The sequence below is a fragment of the Hyla sarda genome, chromosome 1 (assembly GCF_029499605.1).
Source record: "Hyla sarda isolate aHylSar1 chromosome 1, aHylSar1.hap1, whole genome shotgun sequence".
In the NCBI taxonomy this organism is placed as follows: Eukaryota; Metazoa; Chordata; class Amphibia; order Anura; family Hylidae; genus Hyla; species Hyla sarda.
The window spans coordinates 217,807,661-217,828,005 of record NC_079189.1 but is presented as its reverse complement, the minus strand read 5'-3'; the positions used below and the strand labels follow the sequence as shown (position 1 = coordinate 217,828,005).

Below are 20,345 nucleotides of genomic sequence, written 5' to 3'. Positions count from 1 at the left end.
TGCATTCATGAATTAATACCTGGGTGTTACCATTCCCCTTTTCAATAGGGTTGTTAGTGTGTTTCAATAGGGCTGTTTTCTTACACAGTGTGCTGTCAGCACTGCCTGGATTATGACAAAAAAAAAAATCATTTTTATGGGAAATAGAAGTATTTACTAAATAAACTGTCATGTACTGTTTAAGTAAACAAGGAATCATGGGTGGCTTGTTCATTTGTGCATCCTTATGTTAGTCACACAAGAATTACTTAGCATATCGTGTATAATATTTACTGTTTACATTTTATCCAGATCATGGTATGCAGTTGTTGAATTATATTAAAGTTTATTTAGGAAGTTCAGTAAATCAACTCGGTTAATAGCATTTCATTTGTTTTCTTGTTTATATAAGCACTGGATAATATTTTGCTCTTAAAGAAGTTTTCTCGATTACTTTTAATATTTTTTTTTTTTTTACATTTACATTTTTACATTTTACATTTAATTCCTCATGTTTTAGCACTACCAAAGCGTTGTTTTTTACTCCAACAACAATTTTTACCCTGGTCCAAGCCTGTAAGAATCCTACTAGAGTTTTTTTTTTTTTTTTTACATATGCTACCCTATCTGAAAGAACACTATCAGAGGCAGCTCTAGACTTTGTGAGGCCTTAGGCAAAACTTGATCATGCTACTATGATGTCTGTTTGTGCAATAATGCTACTATGAAGTCTGTTTGTGCAATACTCTGACTATGCTTGAGCATTTACCTTGTATTTATCTTGTGATTTCATCTGAGTATTCGTTAAATAGTCTTGTTTATTGTAGATTTTAGTCTGTTACATTTGTCAGTTTTAAGATTAGTATGTCCATTCTGCTTAGTCTGTGTTCACACTATGTTAGTCTAGTGTTACCTGTGCTCTGTAAGTAATAATTCCTGTTTTGTTTCCTGGAGTCTGTTCTGACTCATCTGGTTCTAGTCCTGTGTTTCGTGTTTTTATATTTTTGTTTCCTACTAGGTCAGCATCCTGATCACACAGTGGTGTTTTTCCCCCGCTGGCTAGTTCTCTATTTGGCTTTATTATGACGCCTACTCCTTTTGTGGAGTGGGGTGTCCAGTTTGTTAGTCCTGGGTCCAAGTGTGAACAGTGTCCTATGTTGCCTGATCAGTTTAATGTTCTAGCTTTCAATTAAGTCTTCTGCTCCGCCCCTGCAATTCCTGGTTTCTGCTGTATACTCATACCATGCCTAGTCTTGTTCATTTATCCATGTCTGCCATTTATCTGAATTCTGGTTTGTGAACTGTTTGTTAATACACTATATCCTGCCCTGTTAGTATTTGTATCCTGTCTGGTATATCTGGTTGTCTGGTAGTTTTCAGTTTCTGTTTCTGATCAGTGACCGACTATGTATATTACTTGTTTTTACACCACTGTACTGTAACGTAGGGGGGGGGGGGGACCGCGTACAAGTTGTCAATTACCACTTAGGGTGTATGGGCAAGTAGGCAGGGAGAGTGTCACTAGGGACAGCTTAGGGCTCACTCTTCTTGTACACCCAGCCGATCATGACAAGCCCCCTTTATGTAGTGAAAACAGCAGCAGCTCCCTCTAGGTAGTAAAACAGCAGCAGACCCTTTTATGTAGCGAAAACAGCAGCAGCCCCCTTTATGTAGTAAAAACAGCAGCATCCCCTTTAGGTAGTGAAAACAGCAGCAGCCCCCTTTATGTAGTAAAAACAGCCCCCTTATGTAATGAAAATAGCAGCAGTCCCCTTTAGGTAGTAAATACAGCAGCAGTTTCCTCTAATTATTAAAGAACAAAACAAACAAAGATACTCACCTGGTCCTGTAGTCTGCAGCATGGCCTCTTCTCCACTCTTTTTCTCCTGGCTGGCCAGAACCCAGAGGAAGAACACTCAGGCCTCTTGCAGCTGACTGCCGATCTGTCAATCAGCAGAGCAGCGCATTTAGGTAAAAGCATGTCTGTAAGACGTGCTTATAGTAAAATGCTTCCAGGATGTGTTGTGCGGTAATAACTCAATTATGAATTATGGTCGTAAAAATATTAATTATGAAAAATGTTAAATTTTGAAAATTATTACAAATATCAAAATTATGACCTAGTGAATTGTAGACAAAGCCAATCAATACAATTCACATCTGAGTCCGACTATTTCCTCAGATATCAACAAGTTCTTGTTATGACGGGATAAAATTAACGCTTAAGGATGTAGTTTTGCAATATACAATAATATACAGGTATTATAAAAGTATGCAGATTTATTGGTTATAAGGTTATAATCACAAATGAGTAATAAACACAATGATATATGCAAATTAATATCAATTAGATATATTAGTAAACATTATAAGCTTGTTAATTGACTACATATAGTAGAACAATACATGTGAGTAGTAAGTAACTTGTTACAATAAAACAAAAGCTACTAGGTTAGGAATATCATATAAGAAAAAGATTACATATCACTTCGTTCAGAGGAAACCTTATGATATCAATATGGGCAATATCTAATCATAGACATCTCAATATGGAATGCTAAATACACTCCCCGCCCCCTTATAACCAATTACATATAACATGACTCCATGAATGAGCAAATACATCTAAGAACATAAACATGGAAGAATACTTCCGCCTCATTCTGGACTATTTTTCTATACATGACTTTGGTAAGACTATTAAGACACATAGCAGAGTTTTATGATCTCGCTAGACTATATTTTAGAAGGAAGAACTTGAAACAAGTTCTTTATAACACTTAGTTTGGCGAGTAGGAATTCTATCAATATGTATAAGCAATTATTTAATGCTTTGATAGATTATGAGTCCTGATTCTTCTGCAGGTAGAATGAAGTCTCACAATATCCTAAAACTATAATCTCAATATGGAGATAATTATTTTATTAATTTATTCGCCAATTTAAATGGTATAATTCCATCCACATTATCCAAATTGGTCTTAATTAAATGAAATACCATTTTTGTGTCTCTTACCAAGTCTATAAAAGAACCTCGCTTCGCCTCTTAGGAACACTGAACGGTCCATCTCAACATCATGGATAGCCATTAGTCTGGTACTGTGTGATCAGTCCGGCTTGCTGGGATCTCACATGGCTTTTCCACTTTATTGGGCCTCTTTCCTTTGTGTGTGTTCTTTCCCTCCCAGTCCATAACACCAGGTTTACCAGACTTGTTAATTAGTTAGACACACCCTCCTAAATTGGATTTCCCCAATGAATGTAGGTTGGGTGTGTACATATGGTAAGGACTATGACATCACTATAATACCCAGAATGCATTGAGCAGATCCCCTATAATGCCTTTCCTGTTGGTGTAATGTCAACTACCCATACCCTAGGGGGTGCTATTGCATAAGCAATTAGCATTCTTACCATTAATGGTTAACTTGAAGTATGGAGCCCTATATTATAAGTTCAGGGTTTATTTTTGACATATAAGTAATTAAAACATGGTTTCTCCAGACATAGAGTCACCAACTAGACATTTTCAACACTATCAAATTTATGGGAAAGATAATAATACAATGGATGATTCTCTAACACAGATGTGTTAATGTCTAGAGAATGTAACTACTCCCCTTACCTGTCTTATCTAAACAGCCATAAATAACTAAAGAGACAATACTTCATTGAAGAATTTTAGAATACACTGTGGACTATTTAGAACATACAACAAAATGGCCGACATCATGCTATTATGCTATGGAACATAGTGATTCATTTTTGGGGCCTACAATAAGTATGACAGATGCGGCACTGTAGAGTGGTGATTTGTACATTGAGTTAAGCGGCTGTAAGGCCCCCTCCTGTGTGAGGCCTTATGCGGCCACCTACGTCACCTAATGGGAGAGACGCCTCTGAACACTATATTAGAGAGGAAGGCGTGGATTACAACCATGTATCCTTTTAAGAAAAAATCTCATCCTCATTATAAGGAGGGAACAAGCATGATTAAAGGTTTGGTCCTACATGAAGTCACACTAAATAACTAAAATAGGATTGGGATCCCATGGGTCCCGATATAAAACTTACGAAAGCGGCAGTTTTTAGTCTTGTGCAAGCGGACGCAGGCCATCACAGAACATACAGTGGGTCCCACAAAATTCTAAATGCCTCTGAAATGGCACAGGGGGTTGATGAAATTAGATAAGGGGGTGATAAAATGGCACAAGGGGGTAATGAAATGGTATGGGTGGTAAAGAAATTGCACAGGGAGCAATGAAATTGCACAGGGGAGCTTTCTTTAAAAGCTGTGGCAAAATGTTTGTGGGACCAGGCGGGCTTAACAGGCATGTTGCAGAAGTGGGCAGGAGTGGAACACACACCTCATGTGCATGGGTGGTAATGGTCTGAAATCCAGTGGGAGCAGGCAGGAGCAGGATTAAGAAAACATTCCATGACCTATGTCACACCTTTGCAACTAAAACAGCCCTTATTCTGAAAGCCCTTTTAAACAAGCCAACAGACACCCAATAATGACTGTCAATCTCAGTGATCGACTTTTACTGTTTTTACTGTACCAATTTCTGTGCCTTCACAAAGCTTGACCAAACATGTGCCCAGGCTGCATGCATGAATGCTGGATTGTTCATGTACACCTAACCTCATTATTGTTGACCACATCTCACAGTTGTGCGGCAGATAGCGATGAATTTATCAGCAACACAAAGGATGCATCCAGCTGATAAACGTTTTCTCATTCGCTGGCCACTTTACACAGGATAATTTTCGGGGATGGGCATTCCAGGGAAATAGAGCCTTAAAGAGTAACTGTCACCAAATAAAACTTTTAATATAATGTTCCTTGTGTAATTAGCAGACACTTTCCCATTCACTTGCTTTCAAAATTATCAACATAAATATGTTTAAAATGTAATAGAAAAAAAAACACACTAGGTGGCTCTGTTCTGTTCCCTGAAGCAATTAATACAGTGAGTTTGGTCTCCTCCTGGGCTGGCAGGAGACCAAACTCAGGAAGTGCTTTTCTGCACTGAGCTTGATTGACAGCTGCACAGAGCCTCACTGCAACATGCACAGAGTCTGAGGTCTTCTATTCATCACAGCACTGCAACGATTTGAGGGCAGAAGTGGTCCCTCAGCAGGCTTCAGTGATATCATGCCTGCTGGAGAACACCCACTTTCTGGAGAACACCCACTATGAGAGCAAGATTGAAGGTATGATACACAGCTTTTCAAAGCTCTGTAATTGTTTTAAGCTTGGGAGGAGCATTAGGAGTAATTAGTGAACATACAGTCATGGCCGTAAATGTTGGACTCCCTGAAATTTTTCAAGAAAACAAAGTATTTCTCACAGAGAAGGATTGCAGTAACACATGTTTTGCTATACACATGTTTATTCCCTTTGTGTGTATTGGAACAAAACAAAAAAAGGGAGGAAAAGAAACAAATTGGACATAATATCACACCAAACTCCAAAAATGGGCTGGACAAAATTATTGGCATCCTTAACTTAATATTTGGTTGCACACCCTTTGGAAAAAAAATAACTGAAATCAGTCGCTCCCTATAACCATCAATAAGCTTCTTACACCTCTCAGCCGGAATGTTGGACCACTCTTCCTTTGCAAACTGCTCAAGGTCTCTCTTATTGGAAGGGCGCCTTTTAGCAACAGCAATATTAGGATCTCTCCACAGGTGTTCAATGGGATTTAGATCTGGACTCATTGCTGGCCACTTCAGAACTCTCCAGCACTTTGTTGCCATCCATTTCTGGGTGCTTTGGGACATATTTTTGTGGTCATTGTCCTGCTGGAAGACCCAAGATCTTGGACGCAAACCCAGCTTTCTGACACTGGGCTGTACAGTGCAACCCAAAATCCGTTCGTAATCCTCAGATTTCATGATGCCTTGCACACATTCAAGGCACCCAGTGCCAGAGGCAGCAAAACAACCCCAGAACATTATTGAACCTCCACCAAATTTCACTGTAGGTACTGTGTTCTTTTCTTTGTAGGCCTCATTCCTTTTTTTGTAAACAGTAGAATGATGTGCTTTACCAAAAAGCTCTATCTTGGTCTCATCTATCCACAAGACATTTTCCCAGAAGGATTTTGGCTTACTCAAGTTCATTTTGGCAAAATGTAGTCTTGCTTTTTTATGTCTCCGTGTCAGCAGTGGGGTCCTCCTTGGTCTCCTGCCATAGCGTTTCATTTCATTTAAATGTTGACGGATAGTTTGCGCTGACACTGATGCTCCCTGAGCCTGCAGGACAGCTTGAATATCTTTGTAACTTGTTTGGGGCTGCTTATCCACCATCCGGACTATCTCATGTTGACATCTTTCATCAATTTTTCTCTTCTGTCCACGCCCAGGGAGATTAGCTACAGTGCCATGGGGTGCAAACTTTTTGATAATGTTGCACACTGTGGACAGAGGCAAATCTAGATCTCTGGAGATGGACTTGTAACCTTGAGATTGTTGATATTTTTCCACAATTTTGGTTTTCAAGTCCTCGGACAGTTCTCTTTCTGTTGTCTTTGCTTATTGTGGCTCACACTGACACACAATGCAAAGACTAAGTGGACTTCTCTCCTTTTTATATGCTTTCAGGTGTGATTTTTATATTGCCCACACCTGTTACTTGCCCCAGGTGAGTTTAAAGGAGCATCACATGCTTGAAACAATCTTATTTTTCCACAATTTTGAAAGGGTGCCAATCATTTTGTCCAGACCATTTTTGGAGTTTGGTGTGACATTATGTCCAATTTGCTTTTTTCCTCCCTTTTTTGTTTAGTTCCAATACACACAAAGGGAATAAACATGTGTATAGCAAAACATGTGTTACTGCAATCCTTTTCTATGAGAAATGCTTGATTTTCTTCAAAATTTCAGGGGTGTCAACATTTACGGCCATGACTGTAGCCTGAGTTAGTTTGGAAAAGTTTATTTTGACAAGTACTTTTTAAGATGATGCCCTCTGATGCCTCCCTGGCTAATATTAGCAAGTTGTTATCCAGTAGCTAAGAGCAGCATCAGTTTGTAAAGGAAAGCTGTCAACACAAGGATGGGGAAGAGCAGACTTCCGAACAAGATGAGGCACCCAGACTGAGGGAGGAGAAGGCCAGATTGTCAATCACTATCTGAGGACAGGAAAAGCTGAGTATGAGAAAGATAAAATAAAGAATAATGGTACAATAGAGTGAATTGTAATGGCCGCCCCTTTATATAGTGGGGGACTGGACTAAAGCCCATTGGTCAAGCTGCGGGTCATAGGTTAAGCTGGTGCTCTCTGGGAGAACATGTGACAACAAATCATGTGGCTGCATAACATAACATGTGACAGACTTAAACAGGTCCTTTGTACTACCTATATATAAGGATACTGTCTAGGCATTAAAGTTATACACAAAACATTCTGGAAACAACAGGGGGAGACCTTGCAGGGGAGCCGCCTGGTCACTGAGGATCTCAACCTGACAGGGCCTAAGGGTAGTGCAGGACCATGTCCTGTACTGGGACCTTGCAGATACACGGAATTTAAAGCTATGTTCAATTAGTTTACACTGAAATCTGCAGCTTAAAACCCTGCACATCAAATCTGCGCAGAATACTGTATATGTAAAAAGACTTTTAGGGTCTAATTACACGTACAGTAATCTGCGCAGATTTGATGCGCAGGGTTTCAAGCTGTGTTCAGTTTACATTGAAATCTGCAGCAAAAAATCCTGTGCATCAAATCTGCACAGAATACCCAGAATAATAATGTGTTAATTACAGAGTAAGTTTAATCTCAGGTTTTTTCTATAAATGAAGCTTAGATAAGAAACTTTACAATACATTTTATTACATAAAATTGATGCTTTCTTCTGCAGTGATCACTTTTTATTCCCTGATAAAAATTTGTCTTTAAAGCGGCAGAGATGAAAATCGATTTTGAGAAATCAGGTTATAGCTGCTGCCCATAGAAGTGTATGGAAAAAGCACGGGGAAGAGGAGTGAGCTGCTATAGGGAGGGAGAGAAGCTTCACTACACAGAGATGCTGCTTGTAGTGAGTGCTCTATCTCACTCCAGTGCTAGAATCACAGCTTAGACTACTGATTACTACTGTATAATGTCCTTCATGCTGCTGCTGTGTCTGGTAGTTTACTACACACAGATAGGGGAGCAGGATGTTCTTGTCACTGTGTGATGTGTATGGGAGACATCATAGCAGCTATTTGACACCCACTCTGGAGTCTGCAGAGGGGAATACTGCTGATAAATGCTGGATATAAGTCATATAAGTTCCCCTCTTCTCTTCCTGCAAGATAAGACATTGTTGATTTGACTGATGTGGTGTCACCAGTTATTTAGTTACACTATTTCACTAAACAGTATACTGTATGTCTTCCTATGTCCAAGTGTTTCCTAACCAGGGTGCCTCCAGCTGTTGCAAAACTACAACTTCCAGCATGCCCGGACAGCCGAAGGCTGGAAGTTGTGGTTTTGCAACAGCTGGAGGCACACTGGTTGGTAAACACAGACCTACAGTAACAGTTCTCAAGACATAATTTTGCAACCAGTCTGTACTAATGTATATCAGTCCCCAATACCCAGCGTTCACCCTTCACCCTGACTGCTCCCGTCAGTGTATCCCATCCCAAGCGTTCAGCCATCACATTTCCATGATAAATGCTAGACTGGCAGTTTGCTGCTCCCTGACCATACATAAAGACTGGGGATTTGGCGACAGAAGTGACTGAAGGTATTGTTCAGACATTTGTTCAGGAATTTCCTGCCCAGCTTGCAAACTGCTCAGTAAAAAAAAAAGAAAAAATCAAAGAAAGAATTCCTGGAGTCACTTCCATGTCTTTAACTAATCTCGCTGCCTCTGTAATGAAACCCACAACCCTCGACCTCAATTATAAGTCTTCTAGAACTGAGAGGTGACACTCGTGGACATTTGATGTCCGTCTTCTGGATGGACGCAGTTCTTTTTTTTTTTTTTTTTATACTATCGAATGCGATTCCCCTTGTAACCTCCACTTCCTGGAGCTTTAAACTGCACCCAGCGTATCGCCGTCTTTGGAAATAAGCAGTTGCTGTAGGGAAACATTCCTCTCCGTCGCTTCGCATGCTGCTTACTTTCTCGCTCGCTTCGCATCCTGCTCCGTCGTCTTCTTCCATGTGACCTTGTTAAAGCGACGACACCTCATACCTGATCTGGAAGAGGCAGCGGCGCTGGGGTGAGGATGTGTCAGAGCCATTCCTGGGTGATGGAGTAATGGGAGAAACTGCAGCGAGAGCTCACACAGGGAACAGATGCCGGGCACTCTTGTAGCCAGCTTATCAAAGCAGCAGCGACGACTGGACGGCTGGTGTATGGGAAGTGTCCACTAAGCTCGGGAACACATCAGCACTGGTGAGTTTTGTCTGCCAGCTTCCTAGCAGCCTATAGCCAAAGCTTGTCTGGCTTCTTGGTGTATGGAGTTTTGCCATATTGAGCTAATTACTATGAGTCAAGAATTCGACAAGCTTCCCTGGAGCAGTAGACGTAATGTATAACCATGTTTTATTATGTGTTCTATGTTCTTCTATAGAGATGTTGTTTTTTTTCCCCTTTTTTGCCTGTTACCCAAAAACAGCTGTCTGCTGCTACATACTTTGTGCCCCTGGATACTTGTGCTATCTGACAGCTTGGAATTGTTGTATAGAATGTCCTGTGGGTGAAGCTATGTAAATCAATGGAACTCTGGGTGGCACGTGGGTGGAAAGACGCATTTCGGAGTGAACTTTAAAGACCACTGCAGTCATTGTGTGGCAAGCCTTGTAATTTAGACATCAATGCGGAGCGCTTGGTGCTAATAACTAGTCTTGTTCTCAAGAAGTTCCCCTCTCCTCTAGTTTCCTGCAAGAAAAGACATTGTTGATTTGACTGATGTGGTGGTGTTTAGTGACCTGTTGCCCTGTTCTCTGTTCCTGTGTCCTAGTATTCCCAACCAGGGCACCTCCAGCTGTTGTAAAACTACAACCCCCAGCATGCCTGGACAGCCTTCGGCTGTCCAGGCATGCTGGGCGTTGTAGTTTTGCAACAGCTGGAGGCACCGTTCTGTAGAAGAGCTCAGCACAGGTGTAGACCATTTTTGACAGGTGTCAGCACACCCTTGTTTCCATAGGACTGCAGATAAACCTAATGAGTTAACGTTAACTCCGCCATATATCAAAATGCAGAGAGAGCACGGCTGGATTACTAATTCTTCGCACGGCAGCTGTAACAATTTGTCTTCGTCAGATGGAGCAGAGGTTGCCAGATGTATTAAAGCGAGCATGTCAATAGATACAACTCACGATACATGTCAATAGATACAACTCATGATACAACATTATTGGCTGCTGTGCATAGGACTGCAGGGGAATATACTGCATTAATGTAGAGAGATATCATCATACACTGTGGTTGCCTATACACCTGCATTTTTTTTTTTTTTTTTTGGGCAGCTTTCAATGCTGTATGAAAAAAGTGTGACTAAAGGACTTAGACTTTGTCTATCTTATATGGACGTTCAGGAACGACTCTTCAATGTGTGAACACCAGCCTAAAAGTGTGACATGCGTATTCAGCACTGCTACATGTCACACTTAGCTATAGAGGTAGCAGTTGCACCGTGGCCCTAGGGCCTAAGGGGGCCCCAAAGCACATCAGCCCCATTAGAGACCAGCAATATAATTGGCATATGGGACCTGGTACAGATTTTGCATTGGGGCCCAAAAGCTACAAGCTACCCCTCCGTCTGCAGGTATTATCGGAACCAAGAATTGGCATATATAAGAAGGAAAGAGTTAAATTAGCTGTGGCATAGATTAGAGGGATACAGCAAACGCACCTGAGCTGAGTATCAATGAGTAACTAGCAAGTATAATATCCAATACGAAAAGACAGGGGTTCCAGCTCCACCAAAAAATAGTTAAAAATAGGTAACTTTAATTCATGTCAAACAAAAAAAATGATGAAAGGAAAATACACATAACAGAAAAGTGCTCTAGTGAGTTAAAAACCCACGTCCACCGACGCGTTTCGAACAATATGTTCTTAATCATGGCATTAGCATAGCAAGTATAATAGGAGTTAATGCTCAGATGTGTAATGATGCATTTGGAACACAGATCTGGGCCGGTTCTGGTTACAGAGGTATTTTGTACTGGATTGTATTTCATTGTATTCAGTCTTTCTGCTGGGAAAGTGAGATAAATATACCTCGGTGTAAAAGGCACTGCAGTCATGGCTCCTGTGCTTATAGATAGCATAGCAACAAATCAATAGACAGTAAATATATTTTACACAACATACAGGATGTGCTTGAAATTCTATATGTACCTACACGTTTCCTTTCTAGGATTCCTCTTTTAGGGCATCAGTTACTAGTGCTACACTTAGAAGGGTATATCAATAGTAGAGATATATTCCATATACCAGAAGAAGACGTACAAACGGTAAATTATCAAGAAAGTGTAGATAGAAAGGGACTGTGCTGTTAGTCGGGTAAGGCAGGTCTTGGGGATATACTGTAAGTCTTGTAGCTGACAACCACTGATCGTTGATGGAAAGCTATTGAGGTACCTCCTGTTGTGAGTGGCTCTATGGTGTATAGCCCAATCATTTATAATGCCATGTATGTGTTAACCCACAAACTGCATAGTCTGTATGGTTCCCCTTAACACCTCCTCCTGAAAATGCCCCCAATCTGTTAATCTGCAGTTTAAGATAGATCCTGTTCTGCTAAAACTAATGGAGTTTTAGCACAAGTAGCTAAAGTGTCATGCACATTAGTAATCCCCCCCCCCTCCCCCAAATGAGTCCATTGCCGTCTGGTACAAATTGGGCACTGGAAAATAATGATGTATTGAATGGGGTTAATAATGGGAAATGCCGTGATGCTTATTCAGAGAACAGCAAGGAAGAAACTTTTGTTTGTCATTGGACAGCTCTCGGGGGAAATCTTGGTATTGCAAATAATTTGTAGCTCTGCTCCAAAGACTAAAGATAGGACGTTGTTAGTTGTAACATTTTAGTTTAAATGGGCACTCTCATTAAAACACATTTTTTGCTATTGCACTCCTTATGGAAAATAAAAAAATCTTTATAATGTACTTTGTTAAAAAAAAATGAAGTTTTCTATGTTTTATTTGTGTTTAAAAAAGCTGTCACTAGGTGTCTCGCTACATGTCCAAAGCACATTTCCCCACCATCCTCCCCCCCCCCCCTCTCTTGCACAGACTTTAGATTCCTTCTGGCTTACAGGAAATGCAGTCTGGAGTGTTGAGGGAGGGAGGGGGGTGGGTGTGCAGCCTTAGCCAATCATAGCTCATCTCACACTGAACTGCTCTTGGCTGTATGTAGCAGAGTGAGGGAGGAAGTTCTCCCCTGTATGGCTTCAGATGATGTCACGCCTGCTGGGGAACATTCCTCCCCAGTCTGTAAGGAAATACAGAGCAATATCAAGGTAGAAAACGAACAAAATAATAAAAATAAAGGCAGGAGGCGGTTTATCATGATGGGGGCAGTGAACTGGGAGGATTATAACATTTAACAAGATCATGAGAGGTACTCTTTAAGGAAAAGCCAAAGCCAGGATGACAGCATTGTTTAGCAAGTAGTAACATTGGGAAATATAGTTGGTCTATGATGTAACCTTTCTAGCAACAAGGTCCGCAGTGTTTATCAGCTACTTTCTTTTTCTTCTACATCCTAAAATTCAACATGGCAAATGCAATTGAATCAACTCAGGATTCAGATGGTTGTGACTAAAGGGGACAGTAACATAGTGTGAACATACCCTTAAGTTAGGAATAACCATAGATTTTAACATGACCTTCAGACCACTCATTCTAACACTTTTCACCTCCTGCTACATCCAGCTCTAAAAAACTTCTCATCATCTTCCTCCTAGATTATTACAACTTATGCCCAATGGCCCATACTCCACCTTTCCTTCTATTATGCTAATGAATTTCAAAATACTGAGGCTATGTTCACATGGCAGAATGTCTGCCTGGAAAATTTCCGGTCTGACATTCCACAGGTAGTGAACACCGGCAGAACATGCCAGTGCTAGGACCGCTCGGAAAGTCGCCATCTCCATAGATCGCAATACATTTCTAAGAGGTTTCTGCAGAAAGAATTGACATGTCAATTCTTTCTGTGGAGACTGGAATTGGAAATTTATGGCAGATGTTTCTGCCACAGAAATTCCCAAATCTGCACGGAGCAGCCAAATCCCATTGAAAACAATTAGACTCTGCTGCAACTAAATTTCCTAATGGAATTTTTCCACTAGGAAATTTTGCTGTATGAACATAGCCTGACAATGAAATTTAAGGAAATCCACAACCAGCACCCTTTCTACCTATCTGCCCTAGTCTTCCTATACCTCCCCATACATAACTGTTGTTTCATTATTTTAGTCCACACTGGGGCATCTGACAGCTCTGTGCACCTTTGCAACAACTTTGCACACTTTTGATTAAAAAAAATCTGCTACCCAGAAAGAATTTTGCACATTAGTTGTTTGCTTCACGTCCACAACACATGCCGACTTATGTGTCTTCATGCTTTTTGGCTCTTTTCACACCACATCTGCAGTGTCCGTTTGTAGATGTACCCATAGGCCCCAATCACCCAAGGAAGGCCAAAAAAGTGTCATTTTGCCTTCTGTTTATGTGGTTTCCATTTCCTGGTGGATGTAATAGCAAATACATAAGGATCCAGTAGAAAAAAAAAGATATGCAGTGGTATACATTTTTTTTAACATAGAAGTCCATGTATGACACACGCCAAAAAGGAAAATTATGTCTATGCTTTTAGACACATTGGAACAAATGTTTGTTTGCCAAACAAATGTGTTTTCTATTGTTTTGCACTTCATATTCACTGCATCAGTATTCCTGTCAGGCAGCAAAAGTTGCTAAATAATTATCAGCTAGCCACTACATTCTGCCTTTATAAGTTAGGAAACACTGCCGCCTACTGACAATTTGTGCATTTGTTCACATTGAGTTTTACATGGAAGATTCTAGAGCAGGGCAGGAGATACGATAATTAGGCCCTATATATAGACCCTACAACTACAACTGAGAATTAGTGAAAAGTGTGACTTGAGACAGAGAGGATATATTACTAACTGTTTGACTTGCGCAGGGAACAGAACAGAGCCACCCAGTGGCCGCTTTTTCAATCACATTAAAAACATATAAAGGTCTAGAATTTTAACAGCAAGTAGATAGCAAAGTGTTCTATAATTACATAAGGAACAATATGTCAAAAGTTTAGTTTGGTGACAGGTACTCTTTAACATTTGCTAAGGGTTAAAATGCATCACACTAATGCATGTACGGAGAACATGACACATTATTATTATGATGATGATTTTTATCATTATTATTATGTAATGTTATGCTTAAGCGGCTTAGATGGAAGATACATTCTTGTATTGTCCTTTTAGTACATTGGGGGACATTTATCATCAGGGGTCTATTGTAGATTCAGATCTACCCCTTTATACCTCTTGTCTAATTTACACTCTTGCGCAAAATTGACAAAAGTTGCGCACGTCCTTTGATAAATTTTGTGTAATCTGTGCAAACATAGAAACGCCCCCCCCTCCCCTCGCTGCACCGTGTAGAGGTACCAGAGCAGCAGTGTGTGCCGAACAAAACTCTGCACAATAGTAAAATCATAAATCTTTATACACAGAATATAGAACATAACAGAACATAGAATTTCTGGGTTTAAAAAATATGTAATATTGATGAACAATCTGTCCCCTTACCTCTATATCACTGTTTACCAACGAGAATGCCACCAAGTGTTGCAAAACTTGGCATGCTGGGAGAGTTGCAGTTTTGCAAAACCCTGGTTTGTAAACTCTGTGTACATGTACCAGAGCTGAGTGTGGGATTATGTACATGTAGCAGAAATTAGTGTGCGACATGTATTTGGAGCAGAGCTGAATGTGTAAGCATGTGTAAGCATGACCACAGACACACTCAACTCTGCTACATACACCTAATCACACACTCAGCTCTTCTGCATACACAGTCACACACTCAGCTCTGATGCATACACACAATCACACACTCAGCTCTGCTGCATACACAATAACACACTCAGCTCTACTGCATACACACAATCACACATTCAGCTCTGGCGCATACACATGATCACACATATACATAGACTTAACAGCCGTACCTTCTTCTCCCTTCCTGCACATACAGAGGTATTCTTAGGGCTCCTTCACACAGCCATCTGCATCTGTTAATAAAAGCCTGTTCTGCAATCCATTTGATAATCTTTAAATGGGTTGCAAGCAGCTGTAAAATAATCCCATTGATGTCAATGGGATATTTTTTTTACAAAGCTTTATCACCCGTTTGCACATGTTTGCTTCCTGTTCCGTTTGTTTTTTTAATGGGAGAAAAGACGGTGCATGCAGTATTTTTTATCCAGTCAAGAGTAACAGAATAGAAACCGATATTATAAATTTAAGGCTCCTCTCACACTGTGACTGTTGTTCCTTTACAGACGGACGTTAATGGCTCTTTTTTTTTATTTAATTTTTTTTACTTAACGTCCGTTATTGTAACGGAGCAAAATGGGATTCCTCTAACGTCCGTTATGAGTCCGGTTATGATAGCGGGAGAAAAAGACGTGCCATGCACAGATTTTTCTCCCGCTATCTTCCTAATGGACGTCACCTACCGGACAAAAACGGAAGTGTGAAAGGAGCCTAACATTGAAGTCTATGGCAAACGGATGAACCTTTAATGTCATCTGTTTGCCCCTGGTTTATAATATCTGTTTCTGAACTGCTATTACTTCAGAGAATGCTCAGAAGAGGTGACACCAGCAGACTCCTGCAATGCTGAGGGACTACTACTCCCATCATGAAACAGACTCATTTCCATGATGGGAGTAGTAGTTCCCCCAGCTGCCGGCAGCTGGGGAGCATACATTAGTGTTTGTACTACTTCCCCCATCATGGAACAGAGTCTGTTCTATGTTTGGTGTAGTAATACAGGGGATAAGGGATTGATCGTACTGGGTCTCATTTCTGCGACCCGATGCAATCAGCAGTTATAAAGCATTGGAGCAAGCGGCATGCTCCGCTCCCCTGCGATTTATATACTACTGTGTAAACTTTCATTTTGAAATCCCCCGCTGGGAGCCCTGAATGGCCAGCACCGAGGAGCCATTCAGGGCTCCTGGTGGGGTTTTTAAACTACTACTTTAACCCCCAAATGTATGCCCCCATGCATATTTATAATAATTCATTGGCCCCAATGTGTTTATAATAATTCATTGGCCCCAGTGTGCTTATAATAAGTCATTGGCCCCAGTGTTTTTATAATAATTTATTGGCCCCAGTGTGTTTATAATAATTCATTGGCCCCAGTGTGTTTAAAATAATTCATTGGCTTCAGTGTGTTTATAATAATTTGTTGGCCCCCGTGTGCTTATTCTTATCCCCCCCCCCCCCCCCCCCCCAGTGTCTTTTTCCCCCTCCTGCTGCCTTCTCCTCATCTGCTTGGTGCAGGGAAGCAGCTGACCTGTTCCTAGCGCAATCAGCACACCAACAGGACATGTCTATTATTCTCTGCTGCTCATCTCCGTTCCCAACGGTGAAGAGCAGCAGAGAATTTACATGTCTCGGCGGTGCGTTGATTGCGCTAGGAGCAGGGCAGCAGGGGGGACATTTCGGGCAACGGCAGGGAATGAATGAAGCCTACATGCAGGATATGTCTGCTTTATTCATTCACCACTGCCGGTTCCCGACATATCCCGCTGCTGCCCTGCTCCAAACAGATGAGCAGGCAGCGGAAGGGGAAATAAGGACACTGGGGGAAATAAGGATAAGCACACTGGGGCGAATGAATTATTATAAACACACTGGGGCCAATTAATTATTATAAACACACTGGGGCCAATTAATTATTATAAATATGCATGGGGGCATACATTTGGGGGTCAAAGTAGTAGTTTAAAAACCCCACCGGAAGCGCTGAATGGCTCCTCGGTGCCAGACATCCAGGGCTCCCAGCAGGGGATTTCAGATAGAAACACAGTATATACACAGTATATACATTGCTGGGGAGCGCACCATGCCACCTGCTCCCCTGCTTTATAACTTTGGATCGCATTGGGTCTCAGAAGTGAGACCCAGTGCGATCAATACCTTATCCCCTGTACTATTGCCCCCAACATGGAACTGACTCTGTTTCATGATGGGGGGGGGGGGGGTAGTAGTACTAACACTAATTTAGCCTCCCCAGCTGCCTGCAGACTCCCGCAGCAAGGGAACTACTACTCCCATGATGGAAAAGAGTCTGTTCATGATGAGAGTAGCAGTAGTGCGGTGTCCCGGAACCGTATTTCATAATGTGCCTTAGTTAGTAGTCCCCAAAGTCAGAGTCCCTAGGACTATCGGGGTTCTCTTCCCTGATTAACCCCTAGTCACCCCTTAGTAACTTGATATTTATGAATATTATCTTTTTAAATATGTATATGGTGTTACTCACTTGTTTTAGCTTCGCAGGACCTGCAGGTCATGTGACATGGTTCAGAACTCTATGGTATGTTGAAGGACCTTAGGTGGTTCTTGAGTCACGTGTTGTCCCATAATGCTGTGTAACGGTGAGTGACAGTTGTTTTGGACCAATCCAAAATGGCCCGCCCCTACCCATATAAGGGAGCTACGGCCATTAACCCCTTAAGGACCAAGGACGTACCGGAACGTCCTTGGTCCTGCTCTCCTGATATAACGCGGGGTTACACAGTAACCCCGCTTCATATCACGGCGGGCCCGGCGTCATAGTGAAGCCGGGACCCGCCTCTAATAGCGCGCAGCGTCGCGCTATTAACCCTTTAGCCGTGCGCTCAGAGCTGAGCCGCGTGGCTAAAAGCGAAAGTGAAAGTTGCCGGCTAGCTCAGTCGGGCTGTTCGGGATAGCCGAACAGCTGACAGGACAGCGAGACTACCTGCCTCCTCGCTGTCCGATCGCCGAATGACTGCTCAGTGCCTGAGATCAAGGCATGAGCAGTCATGCGGCAGAATCGTTGATCACTGGTTTCTTATGAGAAACCAGTGATCAATGATGAAGATCAGTGTGTGCAGTGTTATAGGTCCCTATGGGAGCTATAACACTGCAAAAAAAAAGTGAACAAAAAAAGTGAATAAAGATCATTTAACTCCTCCCTATTAAAAGTTTGAATCACCCCCCTTTTCCAATAAAAAAAAAAAAGCACAGTGTAAATAAAAATAAAAATAAACATATATGGTATCACCGCGTGCGGAAATGTCTGAATTATAAAAATATATCATTAATTAAACCGCTCTGTCAATGGCGTGCACGCAAAAAAAATCCAAAGTCCAATCAATAAGTTCTTTCAATGCAAAAATGGTACTGTTAAAAACTTCAGATCAAAAATCAAAAATGAGCCCTCATACCGCCCCATACACGGAAAAATAAAAAAGTTATAGGGGTCAGAAGATGACAATTTTAAACGTATTAATTTTCCTGCATGTAGTTATGATTTTTTCCAGAAATCCGACAAAATCAAACCTATATAAGTAGGGTATCATTTTAATCGTATGGACCTACAGAATAAAGATAAGGTGTCATTTTTACCGAAAAATGTACTGCGTAGAAACGGAAGCCCCCAAAAGTTACAAAACAGCGTTTTTTGTTTTTTTATTTTGTCGCACAATGATTTTTTTTTCCGTTTCACCATAGATTTTTGGGCAAAATTACTGATGTCATTACAAAGTAGAATTGGTGGCGCAAAAAATAAAACATCATATGGATTTTTAGGTGCAAAATTGAAAGAGTTATGATTTTTTTAAAGGCAAGGAGCAAAAAACGAAAATGCAAAAACGGAAAAAACCCCGGTCCTTAAGGGGTTAATCGCTCTCTTGGGTTGCTGTCACGGAATGAGGTAGGACCTCCGCAACTTTCAAGTACGTTTACAAGGCCAAAGCCTTGCGGCCTCGGCCTACATAATAGTGGTTATAGATATATAATTCCCCGCTACTCTCCGCAAGATCACTGGACCTAAACGCACCAATAAATCCAGTGGATCTATGCAACGGAATCTTCCTAAAGCTAAATTGAGCTTACCTAATCTCAACCAACTGTCAATCGCTGCTCAAATACAAATAGACTTTGTTCACGGACTGTTGTTGCTATTGTCTGCTTCAGAAAATCTTCAGTAAAAGTTCCTGCAAGTTTCAGTTGACAGTGGTTGCGGACAATCAATTTATTACGCATTCACCTATCGTTCTTGGGAAGGGTGGCAATAGGCCCCGCACCATTACAGTATTTAACCCTCACTCTGGCGTCACGAGTGACAAGGGTTAACAGCGCCCTTTATAATTCAGAAAAAGCAACACCCCAACTACCCTATACCCCCACCAAGGTACCACAGTAGTCTGGCTGCAGGAGTCTGCAAGCGGCTGGTACGTGTACTCCTTGATGTTGTATGTTTGTATTAAAAATGTCGGCAATGTGCAAAGTTTGACAGCATAAATAAACCTTGCGCAGGCAATAAATTAGTGTCCACTGCATTTTTCGCTCCACGGTGCACGAGCAATAGACAACATCTGAAAATGTTCCACAAAAAAAGAGCAACAAAAAAGATGCAATAAGTGACACTGCGCAAAATTATGCTTCAAAAAATAAACATCAAAAAGGGGTAAAATCATTGATAAATGTCCCCCATTGTGCTTCTAAAAGCCCAGAGTTGCATACAATTTCTTTTTACTGAAAATCCCTAGGAAAGCCCAGCGTGAAAGCAGCTTGCTGAGTAATACTTTTTACACTCTCATATCGATTCAATGTTGTGTTACAGCTTCTATTATACTAATTCACAGCAGGAAAATGTCAATAAAATGTATTCAGCAATGTACAGTTTGTTCTACAAATTTTGTTGAAAAAAAAAAAAAACCTGTTAAGATTCATATTCAATAATTCATTTTATTGACTCTTTTATCCCAGTTTGAATACTACATAGTACAAGTATAAAAAGGGGGTAAACAATGTATTCCCAATCTCAGTTTAAAGATAAAGAAGCTACTTTTTTTTACTCGCATTTTACATATGAACAACATATGAAACGCCGGTCTTAGTAAATTTCTCCTCCCATTGATATATGTTATACTGTAGTGATGTATTTTGTACTTACAGTATGTGTTGTGTAGTGCAGGCATCCCTTCTTAACAAGATAGATAGATAGATAGATAAAAATACCAAACAAAGAACTTCAGCGGCACTCCAAGTGATCAAAGACAAATTGGTGTTTATTGACCCATGGTCAGCAGTGGATGCGACGT

General features: G+C 41.0%; 1 protein-coding gene across 6 annotated transcripts in view; it reads left to right on the top strand.

Moving 5' to 3' along the window:
• ARHGAP24 (Rho GTPase activating protein 24) overlaps nt 1–20,345 on the top strand; it is a 939,121-nt gene that overhangs the window by 750,981 nt on the left and 167,795 nt on the right. The window contains exon 1 of one of the 6 annotated variants that reach the window (XM_056568759.1): nt 8,660–9,383. The exons of 4 other annotated variants lie outside the window; for them this stretch is intronic. The gene's annotated coding sequence lies outside the window, so the exon portion shown is untranslated. Of the gene's footprint in view, nt 1–8,659; nt 9,384–9,496; nt 9,521–20,345 lie in introns of those variants that run through there. One more of the 6 variants, XM_056568761.1, reaches the window with a different exon arrangement.